The 18997-nt window shown below is 49.8% G+C and overlaps 1 pseudogene across 1 annotated transcript in view; it reads right to left on the bottom strand.

Annotated features, from left to right (window-relative positions):
• Nucleotides 1-7460: 7460 nt before the first annotated feature.
• The window catches only part of LOC144580754 (transcription initiation factor TFIID subunit 9-like), a 34514-nt pseudogene continuing 22977 nt past the window's right edge, over nt 7461-18997 (bottom strand). Inside the window, exon 2 of the transcript XR_013530885.1 lies at nt 7461-11688. The product of XR_013530885.1 is annotated as a transcription initiation factor TFIID subunit 9-like (transcript). The remainder of the gene's footprint in view (nt 11689-18997) is intronic.

The following is an 18997-nucleotide window of genomic DNA, read 5'->3' as shown; positions in this document are numbered from 1 at the left end:
GGTACTGGGGCTTCAGCATATGAGTTTACAGAGGACATTATTCAACTCGTAATACACAGAGTGCATAACACGCGGAGAGGCTGCCACATCCCCCTGACCCTCCTGGGCCGGCGTCATTCCTTCTTTCATTCCCTCCCTGAGCGTCTTCCCAGGAGCAGGCCTGGTGCCACAGAACTAAAGATGGGTGTTCACCGCTGTTTATCTTCCCCTCTGAGCTGTAAGCACCCAAGGACAGGGTAAGTCTTATCTGCTTCCCACCGTATTACCAGGGCCTGGCACAGGGGAGGTGTCTAATAACTCTCAAAGGGAGGAAGAAGAGAAGTGATTCTCTGTCCTCCAACTGTCCACAGGCTCAGGACACTCACCCTGTCTGGGGACAGCCATGAGAGTATGTGGCCTTCTGGGGTCAGGGTGGACTGACAGGGAACACAGACCTCCCACCCTGCCCCCCAAGCCTGATCCAGCTTTCCCTCTCGAATCATCCAGCTGAGGTGTGGTGCCACCCTCACCTAGCATCTGGTCAGGGAAGGGGTTTGCCTGCCACACAGCACAGCCCTTGGCTTTCCACATGCCCAGTCTCCTGGCTGGAGGGTGGTAACAAAAGTGAAAACCACCCTCAGAGGCCAAAGTCTGCTGTCCTTAGGCCCCTATCCCCCATTGACCAAGACCTTCAGAAGGTCACATCCCAGTGAGCAAACTTTTGGGCTGGATGGATAGATGAAGGAATAAATGGGCAGATCAGTGGTGGAAGGGTGGATAGATACATGGAGGAAGGGAAGCAGGGATAAAGGGATGGACAAATAAATCGATGGATGGGTGGATAGATGGATGGATGAAGGGAAGCACGGATGAAAGGATAGATGGGTAGGTAGATGAATGGATGTGTGAGTGAATGGATGAATCTGGATGGGTGATAAATGAAGGGAGGGATTAAAGATAGATAGATGGGTAGATGGATGAATGGATAGATGGATAAGTGGGTGGACAGACAAATGAATGGAGTAATAGATGAGTAGATGGATGGATGGATGAAGGGAGGGAAGGAGGGAGGGGTGGATGGGTAGATGGATGAATAGATAGGTGAATAAAGGAAGGGAGGTGAGGGAGAGAATGGAGAAAGGATGAGATGGATAGATGGATGGAAGGATAGAGGAAGAGATGCAGAAATGAAGGGATAGATGGGTGGATGAATTGAAGGTTGAATGGATGGATGGATGGATGGATGGATGGATGGGTGGTGGATGGATGGATGGGTGGTGGATGAATGGATAGTTAAATTGGTGGATGGATGCACTGGTAGCTGAATGGGTGAAAGGAGGGATAATGGGTGGGTGGATGGGTGGATGGGTGGATGGATGGATGGATGGATGGATGGATGGATAGGTAGATGGATGGGTGAATGGAGGAATGGATGGATGGATGGATGGATGAATAGGTAGATGGATAGGTAAATGAAGGGATAGATGGGTGGGTGGGTGGATGGATGGATGGATGGATGGATGGATGGATGAATAGGTAGATGGATAGGTGAATGAAGGGATAGATGGGTGGATGGGTGAGTGGATGGATGGATGGATGGATGAATAGGTAGATGGATAGGTGATGAAGGGATAGATGGGTGGGTGGATGGATGGATGAATAGGTAGATGGATAGCTGATGAAGGGATAGATGGGTGAGTGGATGGATGGATGGATGAATGGATCAATCAATGAAGGAATAGAGGGGTGGATGGATGTTAGGGGTCAGTGAACTTGGCCAGATTCCTTTTCTGGAGCCTTGCTATATCTTTTCATTCTCCTGCTGTGTGAGCTACAGGATGAAGTTGGTAGCTTTGTCTGGCATTCTAGGCCTTCCCAGTCAGGCCTTGCCTCTGTGGCTTGCCTGTGCCTGACTGTCCTCCAGGATCCCTCTCCCCAACCTGGCTGGGTCCGTTGCCACTGCCCACAACACACTTTCATAACCTGTTCCTCACCTTCCCACACACTGCAGTCACTAATGCTCTATGCGCCTCCCTCCTCAGAAAGCTTCCTGGCCCTCTCGCTGCCCGGAGCTCTGCAGGCTCTCAGATGGCGGTGAGCTTGCTGCCATCTTCTCTTCTTGCCAAAGGTGAGGCCAGCAGCAGGAACCACGGCTCCATGGGATCCCTGTGCCTTGAGCCAGGGATGCTGGAGAAATGGGATGCCAGTGAGTGCAGATATGAAATTTCATTTCCAGGAATCAACTCTCCAGCAGAGTGTAGTGTGGTGACAAGACATTGTCTCCAGAGACCTTTCTCCTTCCCAAGCTCCAGGCCCCACACCCTGCAAGGCTGGACCAGGTGTGTTCCCATCCGCCTTCGATTCACACAGCTCCTGATCTCGTGCACATAACTGGAAGCTTCCAGGCGGCCGGGGTGCTAAGGGAGATGGAGGGTGGGCAGGGTGGGGGCTGGCTTCCTAGAGGGTCTCTCTTCTCCCAGGGCCTGGCAGGAGATAGTTACTCAGTGTCATTGAGCCTATTTAAGCCATCTGAAGTCCCTCAGCTGCTGTGTTGCAGGAAGTGGAGTTTTCATCACTATACAAAAATCACAAGGCAGTACCACGAGCTTCTCCAAGCAGCAGGTAGGCAAGGCAAAGTATGATCTCAGCTCCTCCTGTGGAGTGAGCTGAGTGTGCCATGCAGGGCCCACCACCCCATGGGTACACAGAGCTCTGTCTCCTTGAAGGGACAGCTGCCTAGGACTCCACTCCAAGCTCCAGGGCCTCTGAACTTCTCACTGTCTTCCCCTCAGCCCCGTGGCTGTACCTGGGCTCCAGGTGAAGGTCTAAGTCCAACCACCTTCCAGGTTGTGCAAGAGACTCTACTGGGGAAGACTGAAAATGGGACTATCTGCCATATTCTGTCCACCTCTCCTAATCTGTCCCCAGCCCCCTCCTCTTCCAGGAAGCCTATCCTGATCGCTGCAGGCATTAGCCCACGTGGCTGCATAGCCTCAGTTTCCTCCTTGTCCTGGGCTCACCAGCTCCTGCACCAGGGTGAGGAGCTGACGGCCAGGCTCCACCTGCCCCTTCATCCAGATTCCCCAGGCTCAGCCTGGCTCGGCGGCGGGCTGTATGATGCTTATAGCTTCACTGGGATTGGCTGCATGAAGCTAGGGGACCCTAGAAGGTGCAAGGTTTCTAGGACAAGCAGGAAAGCTCAAGGGCATGACGAATGTGTGACCTGCTTTGGGGACGCCACAGTGACTTCTATTGTCTCTGCCCCCTCTCTCCATCCCCCAATCCCACATCATGCCTCTTCTTCAGGCAACAGCTCACACTCTGTGGGATGGTTACATGACCCAGGATTAACCAATCAGAGCACCACATCACCCTGGCCTGGGATTGGCTCAGAGAAAGGCACATGCCCAGAGCTCAGCCAACAAAGCCTTACCTGTGACTTTTATAGGAGCAATTGTCCTTGGTTGCTAAGGTGATAGGAGCTGCCACCAGTAGTTGCTGGTGAGAATAAAGCCAACACAGAGGAAGGCAGAGCTAAGACTGTTCAAGAGAAGCAGAACCTTACTTGCACTCCTTAGGAGCCTTGATCCAGCCATGCCTGAAGGCAACATGGTACATGAACCAAAACATTCTGCATTTCGGTGGAGGCCAAAACCTGGATTTATGTCCCTTGCAGTCAGACTCCTGGAACCATACGTACCCCAGAGCCAGTCTCTCTCCTGTCCTGTGGGCATTCCTGAATGACCACAGGTTTTTCCATCCAGAGTGTTACAGTCAGTCCCATAGCAATGCTGGTCTGGCCTGCTCAGCCCCTGGATGGCCCTCCTCCCTCCACACACCTCCTGCTTTTCCGAGGATGGCCATGCACTTCCATGCAGCGGTGTGGTTTGTCCTCCGCTGCCCGGTGGTACCTTGTTGCAGAGCTAAGATGTGACCACATCACCTAACTCTACAACGCAGTCCTTCTCTCCCTTCCCAAGGCTTGCTCCAGCCTTCCTGGAGAGGCTGCATTTCCATAGCACACATTGTGTGATCTCCATGACCTTTCAGGCACATTTACTCCTGGCACGCTGGCCAAATGACAGGTCCTCCCTCTGAGACGCCGGGTCAATGCCCAATATCCACAAAGCCCCTGTCTAGCAAAGCCCGCCTGCCTCCTTCCCCCACCCACCCGTACCTGGGCTGTCCTCTCATCCATTTCCTGCTCCATATCCACCTCCCTTCCTAGACGAGAGGCCCCTGAGCCCAGAAACCAGGGCTTCGTGCCCCGGGGCCTATACAGCACTGGCACACAGAAGGGTTCCGTGCAAGCTTGCGGGATGCCACAGCTCCTGATTGGTTTACAGGAGCTTCCATGGACTCAGACGCCCTCATGGAATGTGATTGAGGAGAAGATGCCCATGGCCCCCTGGAGGGCATGAACCCAAAGCCCACAGCCCCCCAGGTGGGGCTTTCTTGCCCCAGCTGCCCCTGGGGCAAGCCGCCCTCTGCCTCTGCCAGGGCCAACACGTCCTGCCATCCTTCAGTGGGGGGCACTTCAGCACAATGGGCTTGGCGGCCCCACGGCTTCCCAGGCGGCTGTGATGGCAAATAGCAGGCGCTTGGCATGTCTTCGGGATTTCTGAGCATAACAGAAATGTCAGGCGGATCTTAATGAAAGGATGTGGGCTTCTGGGGATTGACAGGCGACGCAGAATCCTAATTTTCAGATGGCTCGTTTTTGGGGCTTTTGGCACCTGGAGCCAAAGCTGGGGAGCCCCCCAGTTCCCCGTGGAGGACTGGACCCTCTCCTCCATTGCAGGAGTGGCTGCCCCGAAGCCGACAGACTCCCCTTCCAGGGTCTGGCCACCGGTGCCAGTCCTGATTTAGAAACTAAATTATTTCTCTTCCTCATCCGCAGCAGTTGGACGCCTGCCTTTTGCCTACACTTTGTGAGCAACGTGTGGCGGAGGAGGCAGCGTCCCCGCGGCTGCCGCTGACGTCAGGAGGGCTGCTGGGAGCACAGCGGGCCGCCCCAGGCAGGTGCCATGTGGGCAGGTGCCACGGGGTGGGGGCTGAGCCAGGCGGGCCACAGTGGCTGCTGCAGGAGTCACCCTTAAAGGGAAACCCTGATTTCCTGGCCAGCTCCTGGGAGACTGGGGAAGGGTGACTACCCTCAGCAGGGCGGGCCTTACACTTGGGAGTGAATTAGGAAGACCACCGCACCTATGATGGCTTGATGTGTGCCCCAAAAAGTGCCTGGGCCTTCAGTGAGTGCTGCTGCATCCTTGGTGACTGCCCTGGGCTGCTGTGGCTCTAGGTGCTGTGGGACAGTGCCGAGCTGGACAGGCAGGCAGGGGTGGGGGTGTTGGGGAGTGGAGCAGGCTGGAGGGACCCCCTCCTTTGCGGCACACGGTTGGCACTCTTTTGCTTTCTATGCAGGTGTCACTGCAAGTCGCCTCTCTCCCAATGAGATTGTCCATTGTGCCCACGTCCTTCCGGGAGGACATCTCTGCTCCTGCTGCTCCCAGGATCTCAAGGTCTGGTTGGAGGAGACAGACCTCCAACAAGTGAACCACCGCGCTGGACAGTGATCACTCCCAGAAAAAGCGGACCCCGCCTCCTGGAGCGCCGTGATAGGGCAGGCAGGTGGGTGACTTACACAGGCACAGAACAGGGATTCGGGGCTGGCCGGCTGGCAACTCCACAGCCAGCTGCACTCCGTGGGAACCGTGGGTCTGCGGGGACACCAGGCTCAACCCTGCTCTTGCTGGCTCCTCGCTTGGACCCCTAGGCCTGGGTCAGGATCTGTTTCCCTCACTAAACTGGGGACATGAATGGGCAGCTTCTAGATGTCGTTAGTGTGGAAAGCCCAGCCCCTGAAAGAGACAGAGAGAGAGGGAGGTGGGTCTGATGGCCTCAGGCAGGTGGGGTACCCACACCGCTGGCCACAGGCCATCTCTCCCTCCCTAGGGTCTCAGGTTTACCGGCCCAGCCCTGAAGTCAGCGCAATCTGGGAAGGCTGCCTGGAGGAGGGTGGTTCTGTTGGGCCTCCATAGAGGGTAGGATTTGGGTGGGGTCTGGTAGCAAAAAGCAACCCCAGTGCAGAGACAGCATGATGGGGGACCGTCCCCTGGGCTTCCCTGCTGTGGGCAGGTCACGGTGGCAGGCTCCCCTTCGAGGCCCTGGAGGGGAAGGTGGGGAGCGGACTGTGCCTTGAAGGGTGTGCAGACCCTGTCGGTCTCCCACCTGGAGGGTGTCGGGGAGGGAAGCCGACACCTGGGTCTGGGCAGGGATGGTCTGAAGGGATCCTGGAGAGGACAGGCCCATGGTGGCAGCAGGGGGTGGCTAGGTGGGGACAGCAAAGGGATGGAGCCCTGTCACATGGGCTCCTGCTGCCCAGAAAAACTCAGGGCCCCAGCCCCTTTAGAAACCGCCCCCACCTCACCCTCACCCTCTTCACGATAGTCTGCTCCCTGTGCCTCGCCCAACTTGACCCACTCTAGCCACAGGGGCCCCCTCGAAGCTCCTCGAAGGCACCGGGTTTGTTCCAGGCACTGTGCCGCCAGGAGCACTCAGGTTGCTGTGAGCCTAGTACAGACACCACATCTAGGAGCCCCTCCACCCCCGCCAGGGCAGGTCGCCCATAGTAAATATGAGCGGAAAGGAACCCTGCGGCTTCCTTTAGGTGCCTCAGCACTCTAGGGACCAATGGGCTTTACTGGGTGATTAAGCGTTTAACATTGCCTGCTCTCCACCCACTACTCTGACAGCAGGGACCGCAGTCATGAGCAGACCCCAGCCCAAGTCTGGTGTGCAGGACGCACTCTGTCAATGGCGGGAGTGAGTGAGCAGCACCCATCAGGAGGGGCTGTTCATGGCTCTGCTCTCCTCCAGACCGGAGCATTCTGCAAGCTGGCCAGGGCTGGCCCCTGTCCACCCAGGACACAGTGCCCATCAGGAGGGCCCACTGTCGCAGGTCTGCGTCTCCTTCAGATGAGAGCACCCTGTGAGCTGGCCAGGGCTGGCCCCCAGGCCCCCACTACACAGCTCCTAATGCGCCAGGCAGTAGACTGGCTGCTTTGATGAGGGAGAGAAGGAAAGAAGGATGAAGGGAGAGGTGAGGAAGGAAGGAAAGGAAGGGAGGGAGGGAGGGAGGGAAGGAAGGAAGGAAGAAGAAGAAGGAAGGAAGGAAGGAGGAAGGAGGAAGGAAGGAAGGAAGGAAGGAGGGAAGAAGAAGAAGAAGAAAGGAAGGAAGGAAGGAGGAAGGAAGGAAGGAAGAAGAAGAAGAAGAAAGGAAGGAGGAAGGAAGGAAGAAGAAGAAGGAAGGAAGGAGGAAGGAAGGAAGGAAGGAAGGAAGAAGAAGGAAGGAAGGAGGAAGGAAGGAAGGAAGGAAGAAGGAAGGAAGGAAGGAAGGAAGAAGGAAGGAAGGAAGGAAGGAAGGAAGGAAAGAAGGGGAGGGACGGAGGGCGGGCGGGTGGGTGGGAGGGAGGGCAGGTGAGCAAGCTCTCTCCCAGCTCCCTGTCTTCTTCTCTTTGCCCTGCAAGGCTGAGATTTCTCTGTGGTCCTGCCCTCTTTAGGGAGGCAGCGCCTGGGGGAGCATGGCAGGAAACCCCCGGCTCAGGAGCTGTGAGTCCTGAGCTCTGTAGCTCCGAAACCCACCCGCTGAAGCTCCACAAATAACCCCAAAGAGGAGCAGAGATCAATGCACTGCCCTATTGACAAAACCTCAGCCGTAATGCAGAGAGCTCTCACATTTTTATTGTGTTCATGTATGTTGATTCATAGTGGTTTTGTCAATAAAAAAACACCGCACAAAGTCTCACAGTAAAAACGTCACAAAAAATTATTTATTGCTATGATAACAGCAAATTATATATTGAAGGAGATTTGTGGCATTGGGTGGGACAGAGGCTGGTGGCATCGTGGGCAGACAGAGGGTCCCTCTAAGTCTGCACTGTGGCCCCACCACCATATGACTACACCCTGTGCCCAGCCTCGATGCAGGGCTGGCTGGGAGTCAGGGCACCGGCCCCCAGGAGGCAGGGAAGTCATGGATAGAGTTCACACCCACAAACACAAGGGAGAATGAGATTGGCAAAGTAACATAGGGGCCCACAGGCAGGATGTGACAGCTTTCCACAGGGAAGCCAGGAAGATGTCCTGATGCAGTAATAACTGGGTCACCTCAAGAAGACCAGGTGGGTTTCAAATATTCACTTCCACAAGGAGGAAACGGCAGGAGCAAAAGTCAGAGGGTAAGGAAACGCTTAGCATGTTCGAAAAACACAAAACGACATGCTTAGTGCCTGGGCATGTGGTCCTGAGTTAGGGACGCTTGGGTGGCCCTGGATCAACCCTCACCTGCAGGAGCCTTTGCTTCCTTGCAGATGGCAACTGTCTCTGCCAATCTCTTCCATCAACAAAAGTGTTTTTATCAAATTTCTTCCTTGGAAACTGTACTTCCTGGTTTGGGTATTTCACATGGGCAAAGTATAAATTGTGGAGGTGGCACCAACTATAAAAATGAGCTTTTCTTTTGAACTATAAATGTGCCGGGAGGTGGTGTGGAGTGCCCCAGTGGGTGGGGGGGGAACCTTAGTGGCTGCTTCCTGGTGTTACTGACAATATCGGTGGGCAGGGACTGGGCGTGGGCTGGATCGGTGGGCGGGTCGGCTGAGGATGTAGACACCAAGACCAGGGCCAGGGCCAGCCGGGGGTGGAGAAACTTGAATGGGGGCAAGAGGGAAGTGATGGGGAGGGTATAACTTCTTTAGAGCTGCCCAATTATTTTGGGCAATTGACAAGGGGATGTGAATAATTTTCCTTTTCCTGGTATGTCTGCCTGGGGGTCAAAATTTATACTTACATCAAGTAGTTGGGTAAATAGGAAATAACGCATTTTTAAAAAAATCAGTGGAAGATTTCTGCTTCATACTGGCAGCCCTTTTCCTGCACATTTTTCTCTTTATGTGGTTTTGTCTCAGTGATTTGAGCATGTTCTAATTTTGTCATTCAAGCCATCTGACTTTCACTGCTCTATACAAACAAAACCTAATTTAGTCTGAGATGTTTTAAGTCATAACAATGACGGATGGCCAGGGTTCAGGTGTGGTGGAATATTTAAATACCTAGTCTATATTTTTCTGATATAAAGACAGGCAGCTTTTTGTACTCTGATTAATTATGATTTCGCGTTTCAGAAAAAAAAATCGCTTTTTCTATTCTACATTATTAATTGGTTATTTAATTAGGAATTCTCCAAGCTTCAGATGTTGGGAAGCTAAATCTGTGAGTGGGTAAAAAAAAAAGCCAGGCTCTATCCTGTTGCCTTTTTGTATCTTATGAAGGTCACAATAAGACGTGATTGTTTGGCATAGCGGCAGTGAATTATGCCACCAGACAAGCTTTTAACCTATGCGCCTTCACTCTGAGTGAGACGCACGGGGCCTGTGCTCTCTTTAAACCGTTCTCTATTGAAGAGGATTCAATCACCATAATGAATCTGAGGCCAGGCAGCAATCTTCTGCACTGAAAGAATTTCTAAAAGATTGTAGAATTTGTAAAACGAACAGCTCGCAGACTAAATGGCTGTGTGGGTGAATCAATTATTGCAAGGCCCCGAGTAGTCATAATATTTAGTACATATCATAGAGTGTTTCAGGTACAATAAGATATGCTCGTTTTTCCCCGTTCCTGCTGGAAGTGGTACCGAAAGCCTGCACGCAACCCCGGCTCATCTGCTGCATCCCGGGAGAGCTGGGTCAGGTCGAACACACCCACCGCAAAGTCAGGCATGGACGTGGGCAGGTGCACAGGCAAGGAGGGGCTGCCTTCTGGAGAGGCGGGCGGTGGGGTAGCTAGAACACCTTCCCCCAGCCCCCCCACAATTCCATCAAGTCCGCCTCGGAAACCCATGGAGATGCTAAGTTGCCAGTTCTCTTTTTTTAGAGCCTGGTTTTGAACCGTTTCCTTATTAATACAATAATTATTTTTCTCTGACAGCACCATTTATAACCATCTACTCCGCGTCCAACTAGCCCTGTTTTCATTAATCAGTGGTCATGGAGACGACTGTCATCACCTCTCTGGATGATGACTTATCGGCCTAATGCAGGCTCCTTTCTGGGGACCACAAATCAGGTGAGGATGGAGCCTTTTTGGCTCCCTGGTGAGAAAGCTTCTAACACAAGACTAGTACCATCTAAAGACCTTTACATCAGAGAAGGGCATCAGGGAGCTTCTGGGAACTTGTGGGAGATGGTTTTCACTGTGCTTTAAAGGTTGCAAGATGGGCAGCCTCTCTCAAGCATCATAGGGAAGCCTGGATGGAATCCAAGAGGAACTTAAAAAATGTCCTGATGTGAGTACCTGCAGCTGTGGCTTCTCTCCTCCAACAATGCCTCATGCTCTTCCTTTCCAACCTGGACCCAGCAGAATGGATCCCGCAAAGAAGGATGGCGAGAAGAAAAAGGGCCATTCTGCCATCAACGAGGTGGTGACCCGAGAATACACCATCAACATTCACAGGCGCAGTCATGGAGTGGGCTTCAAGAAGCACGCCCCTCGGGCACTCAAAGAGACTCGGAAATTTGCCATGAAGGGGTGGGAACTCCAGATGGGCACATTGATACCAGGCTCAACAAAGCTGTCTGGGCCAAAGGAATAAGGAATATCCCATACCGAATCCGTGTCCAGAAAACGTAATGAGGAAGAAGATTCACCAAATAAGCTCTATACTTTTGTTACCTATGTATATGTTACCACTTTCAAAAATCTACAGACAATGTGGATGAGAACTAATCGCTGATCATCAAATACATCAAATAAAGTTATAAAATTGCCTTAAAAAAATCCTGATGTCATCATGGCAAAGGCCCCATTGAAGTATTGGAGGAAGCCTACCATGAGGGCAAGAAAGGGTTAGAGGTGAAGGTTACAGAGATTGGGGCTGAGGCAGGGTTCATGTCAGCTGTCCCCAAAATGAAGCTGGGAGATCCTCGAAGTCCCTTTAATGCAATTCCCAGTTGCCTCTATCCGCATTGCAACGACAGCTTCTCCCCTTAGCATTCTGCCATAGAAGGCAAGAAGCAGTGCCCAGAACTCTGCAGCTTCTCAAAGCCTCAGAAGTGGCATCGCTCAGTGTCCCCTTCATTTATACTCCTTGGATGAATCTTTCCACTTTGAGATCCATGAAACTACAACTCTTGTCTTCAGAGGGTGGGAACATCTGGTCTGTTTTGTGATGATTTTCGCCTGGCTTTGCTTCTGTGGCTGCTCATTTGTCACCAGCATTCTGACCATGTAAATTGCTCACCAATCTCAGCTGGTAGGGAGATAAGAGGAAAATCCCTCATACTGTTCAAACTCTGTGCTGGAATCTCCTCCTGTGAGCCTCACCTTTGCTAATAGAGGACAGAGAGGTTAAGTCTTTTTTTGAAGTCTCCAGCTGGTAGACTCCAGAGCCAATACTCAAGCATGAATCTTGGAACACCCACCTCCTCCCTACAAAGTATCTCCTGGCTGGGTGCTTCTCCCTTAACCAGTTCCTCCTTGGTTCACCGAGGGCACCCAAGACTCTTCCCCAGAGAAGAGTAGATGCTCTCCTCCCAAATGAGCCCAACGCAGAGATCCTCACTAGCTTGCTCAGGTGACAGCAAATGGGTCAGACCATCCATTCCCAAAACATTCCCTCAGCCCAGCTCTCAATGGCCTCGTTCCAATGCTCTGCTAAGAGAAAAAAGGAATAAACAGAAACAGCTCAGAGAGCTACCTGGCAATGACACATCAACAGATAATATCAAATACTTACAAAAGAATCTAACAAACCTCATGCCTGTAATATCAGCACTTTGGGAGGCTGAGGTGGGTGGATCACGAGGTCAGGAGTTCAAGATGTTCAAATGTTATGCCAGGGCCATAAACATTTTTAAAAGTAGGCCAAGCATGGTGGCTCACGCCTGTAATCCCAGCACTTTGGGAGGCTGAGGCAGGTGGATCTTCTGAGGACAGGAGTTCAAGACCAGCCTGGCCAACATGGTGAAATCCAATCTCTACTAAAAATACAAAAATTAGCTGGGTGTGGTGGTGTGGGCCTGCAGGCCCAGCTACTCAGGATTCTGAGGCAGAAGAATTGCTTGAACCCAGGAGATGGAAGTTGCAGTGAGCCAAGATGGTGCCACTGACTCCAGCCTGGGCAATAGAGGGAGACTCCATCTCAAAAAAAAAAGAATCTAACAAACTGTGTTCATAATCTCTACAGAGAAAATTATATAATTTTATCTGAGAGCTCTGAGAAAAATCCTAAGTGGAAAAAATATACCATATTCATGGATAGGAAAGCTGAACATTATATAGATATCAATTCTCCCCAAATGGATTTGTTGATTCAATATTATTTCAAAGTCCCAACAGAGATTTTTAATGAAACTTGTTAAATGATATAGAACAAGCAAGCAAGAATAAGCAGGCAAGAATAAATGATATAGAACAAGCATTCTTCTGCATATGAAAAGGAGGGAAGAAAGACTTGACTTCCCCACCTTATTTAGGACTTAGTATGAACCTATAGTAACTTAGACAGTCTCATATTAGTGCAGGGAAAAAGAAGTCAATCAGAGAGATACTTCAGAAAGGGAACCCCACATTAAGGTATGTGGCATTTGGTATATGACAAAAGTTATATGTCAGATCAGTAAGGGAAAAACAAAAAATATATACTATTGAGTAAGCGAAGTTGAAAAATGACTAGCCATCTGGGGAAAGAAGAAATTGTATCGTCTCTTCACACCATGTTGACAAATCAAGTCCAGATGGATTAAAGACTTAAATGTTAAAAACACAACTTTAAACTTCTTAGTAGAAAATATAGCTAAATATCATTTAGACCTTGGGGTAAGAATAGATTTCCTTAAACAAACAACAGTGACTATAAAGAAGAAGATCAACACATTTGACTATATTAAAATTAAGAACTTCATATTTATCAAAAGACACCTCTGAAAGTAAAAACACAAGTCACAAGATATTTGCAATACCTGCAACTGACAAGGATTAATATCAAAAATACATTAGGGCTGGGTGTGGGTGGCTCACACCTGTAACCCCAGTCTGTAATCTCAGCACTTTTGGAGGCCAAGGCAGGCAGAACACCTGAGATCAGGAGTTCGAGACCAGCCTGGCCAATATGGTGTAACCCCCGTCTCTACTAAAAATACAAAAATTAGCCAGATGTGGTGGCACACTCCTGTAGTCCCAACTACTCAGGAGGTAGAGGCAGGAGAATTACTTGAACCCAGGAGGCAGAGGTTGCAGTGAGCCAAGATCGTGCCATTGCACTCCAGACTTCCAGCCTGGGTGACAAAGCAAGATTCTGTCTAAAATAAAAAAATAATAAAGAAAGTTGACTGAATATCAATCAGAACATAAGCAACACAATGGAAAAATAGGAATTTCACAGAAGGGTAAATAAATATGGCCATATACTGGGCGCGGTGGCTCACGCCTGTAATCCCAGCACTTTGGGAGGCTGAGGCGGGTGGATCACAAGGTCAAGAGATCGAGACCATCCGGGTCAACATGGTGAAACCCCGTCTCTAATAAAAATACAAAAAATTAGCTGGGCATGGTGGTGCATGCCTGTAGTCCCAGCTACTCAGGAGGCTGAGGGAGGAGAATTGCCCAAACCCAGGAGGCGGAGGTTGCGGTGAGCCGAGATCATGCCATTGCATTCCAGCCTGGGTACAAAACTCCGTCTCAAAAAAAAAAAAAAAAAAAAATATATATATATATATAGCCATATATGGTGATCAGGGAAATGCAATCAAGACCATAATGGGAGATCACTGTCTATGTATTTGATTAATAAATACTAACAGTCTAATAACACCAAGTGCTGGAGAGGATGTGGATCCACAGAACTGCTTAGAGATGTTGGAGAGGCTCACCAACTTAGAAAAACAGCTCAAATTTATCTCCTAAAGTTGAATATTCACAGCAACTCAACTCCTATGAATATATACACACGTAAAAGGAGAGACACGGAACAATGCTGTGCCAGCACCGTTCGTGATATCAAGATCCTGGAAACACGCACATACCCTGAACAGGAGCTACAAAACACAAGATAGCTAGCCTGTATTTTCACCCAGTGGGACACCATAGTGGAACACTGCACAGAGTGAACAACGTTGAGATGTAGCAATATGAAAGAATCTCAGCAATATCATGTTAATTGCAAAAGTCAGTCACAAAACGTATAGACAAGACGGTGCCTCTTTAAAGATAAAGAAAATATACACTTTGGGAAATACAAGTAAAAACAACAGAAATATATAAAAAGAAAAGCAAAAGAACGAGCAGAGAATTGAGAAGATGGTTACCTTGGGTAAGAGTGGTGGGGACATAGAGGAGTGGGGGAGCCATAGATTACCATCAAGTTCTTAGTTTGTGTTTTGGGTGGTAGGCTCACATTATTAAAGGTATCGTTTAGGGCCAGGCACGATGGTTCATGCCTGTAATCCCAGCACTTTGGGAGGCCAAGGCAGGCAAATCACCTGAGGTCAGGAGTTTGAGATCAGCCTGGCTAACATGGTGAAACCCCATTTCTACTAAAAATACAAAATTAGATGGGTGTAGTGGTGCTGTGGTGGAGGCTGTGGCAAGAGAATCGCTTGAGTCTAGGAGGTGGAAGCTGCAGTTAGCAGAGATTGTGCCATCGTACTCCAGCCTGGGCAACAAAGCGAGACTCGGTCTCAAAAAAAAAAAAAAAAAAAAACCACAGTGGCTCCCATGTGTAATCCCAGCACTTTGGGTGGCCAAGGCAGGCAGATTGCTTGAAAGCAGGAGTTTGAGAGCATTTCTACCAAAACAAACAAACAAACAAAAGCCCAAAAAAGAAAAATTAGCCTGGTGTAGTGTCATGCACCTGTAGTCCCAGCTACTTGGGAGGCTGAGGTAGGAGGATCAATTGAACCCAGGCGTTTGAGGCTGCAGTGAGCTATGATTGTGCCAATGCACTCCAGGCTGGTGGACAGAGCAAGACCCTTTCTCAAAAACAGAGTATCATTTAAATAGTTTCATTGTGTATGGGCCATGCATAGAGCAAAGAAGACTGTAGATGAACCAAGTATGGTGATAAAGCCATTCTGCCTACCCAGGTCCGATTTTTCAAAAGGACAATTGGCCCAGCAATTATTCTTCTAGGAATGCATCCTCAGGAAAATAACCAGAGATGTGTGCAAAGAGCTGCGTACAAAGCTGTTCAGGACCAAATTGTTTCTAATAACAGAAAACTGGAAAGAACATTAGTGTCCAACAATAGGAGATGAGCTGAGTAAACACATGGTGCCCTCATGTGCTGGAATATTAAAGAAGTTTCCAAAACTAGGATGATGTTTTGTACACGCTGTGAAAAAGAACCTAAAAGGAAATGGCAATAAAACTACAATGCCGATCACTTGGGGAGAGTACAGGTGATTTTTGCTTTTTTCATCCTTCCCGTCATATGATAGATTATCCCATAATTTTAAAAGGTTAATTTAAGAGCTAACGAAAGAAATGATACTATGGTAAGGGTGTGGGGAGGAGTTGATACAGACAAGGATGGCCCTTTTGCAGATACTGAAAGGACAGGTTCCTTGGATGGGCAAGAACACTTTTATTATTGCCATGTTTTATATTTTACATGCTAAAATTCTTTAACGTGTGTATATACTAAAATCCTTTAAAGTACGTTTATCAGATCGTTGGGAAGATAGGGAGAAATGTAAGTGAGTGCCCTGAGAATCCTACCAATGAACACTGACAATCTTCTTTCTAGTCCTCTCCCCCAAAGCAGACGTAAGAGTAGAAGCTGGATCAAGAAGCCTGGTCAGTAATGGTTAATTGTATGCATCAACCAGCTAGGCCACGGTAGCAGTTACTGGTCAAACATCGGTCTACATGTTGTCTTGACGGTATTTGTTAGAACAACCACTGACGTCACTAGACTTTGAGTAAAGCAGATCACTTCCCATAATATGATGGGTCTCATCCAGGCGTTGGAGATATTAACAGAATTGAGGAAGAGGGAATTCCACCTTGAGCCAATCTTTGGACTCGAAATGCACCATCAACTCCTCCCTGGGTCTCCAGCCTGCCGGCCTGCCCTGTAAATTACAACTCGCCAGCTGCTCCAATTTCGTGAGCTAATTCCTTACAATTTACCTCGAGATGGATTAATAGAAAAATAGATATGATACATACATACATACATGTTAGATTAGATAGATATAGACAGATTACATAAAGATAGATGATAGATAGTAGATTAGATAGACAGACAGATGTTAGACAAATTAGATCGATAGATGTTAGATTAGATGGATAGATGAGAGATAGATAGAGATTGCATAGAGATAGATGATAGATAGATGATAGATAGATGGAGAGATGATAGCCAGACACATACGTACATACATACATACATAGATAATTAGATGGATAAATAGAGAAAGAGATGTCTATCCTATTGGCTCTGCTTCTCTGGCGAATCCAGTCTAAAACACACTGATACAATTACATATTTTTGCATTTAGGTCTTTTTCACAAAATAGGGTAATCGTATCCTGTTTTCACGAAACATTAAATAAATCATGAGCATTAGCCAGCGTTATTTTTAAAGTCCTTAAAAACCTTAATGGTCACATATTTTTATCATCATTTATTCTTAAGCAGTTCCTTACTGTCAGACCCTCAGACTGTCTCTCACAACTAACAGACAGGAGTACCCTCTCTCCATCTCTGAGGCAACTTATTTTTGAAAAATGTAGTGATCAGAGGCCTGGATTCCGGAGCGGGCCTGACTGCCTTCTGCGGGGCTTCGCCTCCTGTGACCTCAGTGAGCTGACCTTGGTGACTTCCATGAGCATTTCCTGCCACTGCATTCCCTGTCCCTCGGACTCAGCCAGCCTGTCCCCTCTGCCCCTGTCCCGGGCCTCACTCTGACACTGCAGCTCTGGATCCCAGGCCCACCACTCCACCCTCAGCAGCCCGCCCACTGCCTCCTCCCTTTCAGAGAAGTCCTTTTTGATCTCTTCAGTCCAAAGGGACCTGCTTCCCTCTCCCCATCCTCTGCCCATCCCGGCCACCATGACTCCACTGATCACCTGCTCTGCAGATACACACGGCCTCCCCAAGTAGAGAGGCCACGGCACCGTGTTTCATCCATGTCCTCTGTGTGTTGAGTGTCAACGCGCAGCACACACACTCCATGGGCTGAAACGTCTCACGTGGGCTCCACCTCATCCAGGAAGGGGATTCCAGTAGGACGGGGAGCTCCAAAGTGACAGGGGCAAAAACAGGGCTGCAAACATTTTAAAAACTAGACCAAGCACGGTGGCTCATGCCTGTAATCCCAGTACTTTGGGAGGCTGAGGCGGGTGAATTATCTGAGGTCAGGAGTTCGAGACCAGCCTGGTCAACATGATGAAATTCCATCTCTACTACAAATACAAAAATTAGCTGGGCGTGGTGGCAGGTGCCTATAATCTCAGCTACTCGGGAGGCTGAGGCAAGAGAATCACTGGGCCTTTTGTTTTATACACACACACACACACACACTCTCTCTCTCTCTCTCTCTCTCTCTCTCTCTCTCTCGCTCTCGTGCTCTCTCTCTCTCTCTCTCTCTCTCTCACAGATATAAATTTTTTAATTTTTTGTAGAGATTGGATACTGCTGTGTTACCCAGGCTGGTCTCAAAGAAATGTGCTCAAGCGATCCTCCCACCTCAGCCTCCCAAAGTGCTGTAAATGAGGCTATGGAATGTCTCATGGGCCCCTTCTTTTCCCAGTCTCCAGGTGTCACCGAGTACCTGCAGCCTCTCCCTGGGATCCTCCGTCTCGGGGCTTAGCGATGGTCCTTGCCTGACCTGCTCCCCTGTGCCTATCGGTCCCAAATCCGTGCGGTATTTTCTATGTGTGCTTTCCCTCTGTCTCCACTGTCCCCACCATTCTCTCACCGAGTGATTGTAATAACTGGTCTCCCTGCTTCCATGCCAGGCTTTCTGCAATCAATTCTGAAGGAAGCGGACCTAGTGATTTTCTTTTCATGCGAGCCAGTTCGTCCTGCCCAGGACCCACCAGGGGCTTCCCACAGCAAGAGAATAAATCCTGTCCTGGGTCCCCAAGGTTCCAGAGGCTCACCCAGGGTCCCGCCATCTCTCCGCCTTTTTCTCTAAACCCCAGCCTCACAGAGCACTCCCCAGGGGCTCCTGCCTTGAGCCTTGGTCCCAGCTGTGTCCCCCTCACAGCTCGCTCCTGTCCCCCTTCAGATCAGGGTAACTGTTGCCTCCTCCAAAGGGCTTCCCGACCCCCCCGCACTGCACCCTGTTACCCTCTGGATGCATTGTGTATTATGCTATTTTTCTCAGCGGACTCTTAGGTTCCATGCAGGTAGTGACCAAACCTGTCTTGTTTATTATTCTGTCCCCAGCATCTACTGCATAATCGGGGCTCAGTAAACCTTTAGAATAAATAAGTAGTTCCTCCCTTAAATGAATTGTTAAGAATCCAAGGCTGGAGAAGCCACGGGCCCTCCTGGGGCAGGAAAGCTACAAATGAGGATGGTGCCTCTCACCAACCCCACCCCTCTCTGCTAAGCATTTGGACATCTGCCCGCAAGAGGCTTCTCCGAGGCAGGGAAGACCACCTAGAGGCCTCCGAGCACTGCCCAGCAACTCAAAGAAGATGGCCAAAGCAAAACACGTGTCCTGGCTGCAGAGGGCACAAGGCACACAGCTCTCTCCAAAAACACCTTGTTTCCCCTGGGTCTGTCCCTTGCCTCTGTCTCCCAGGACCTGATGAGTTGCGCATAGCAGGTGTGCTCGGCTTTCCTCCCCACCCAGGACAGGGAGGGCAGGAGAGTTGCACCAGCAGGCTTTGGAGTCCCCGGGACCTTGGACAGAGGCTGCCCTGCCCCAGTTGACTTGGGTGGTCAATCAGCAATTGAAAGCCAGGCATGGTGGCTCACACCTGTAATCCCAGCACTTTGGGAGGCCGAG

The sequence above is a fragment of the Callithrix jacchus genome, chromosome 22 (genome assembly GCF_049354715.1).
Source record: "Callithrix jacchus isolate 240 chromosome 22, calJac240_pri, whole genome shotgun sequence".
Taxonomy (NCBI): Eukaryota; Metazoa; Chordata; class Mammalia; order Primates; family Cebidae; genus Callithrix; species Callithrix jacchus.
The sequence above is the reverse complement of the archived record's forward strand: the minus strand, read 5'-3'. Positions and strand labels throughout refer to the sequence as shown.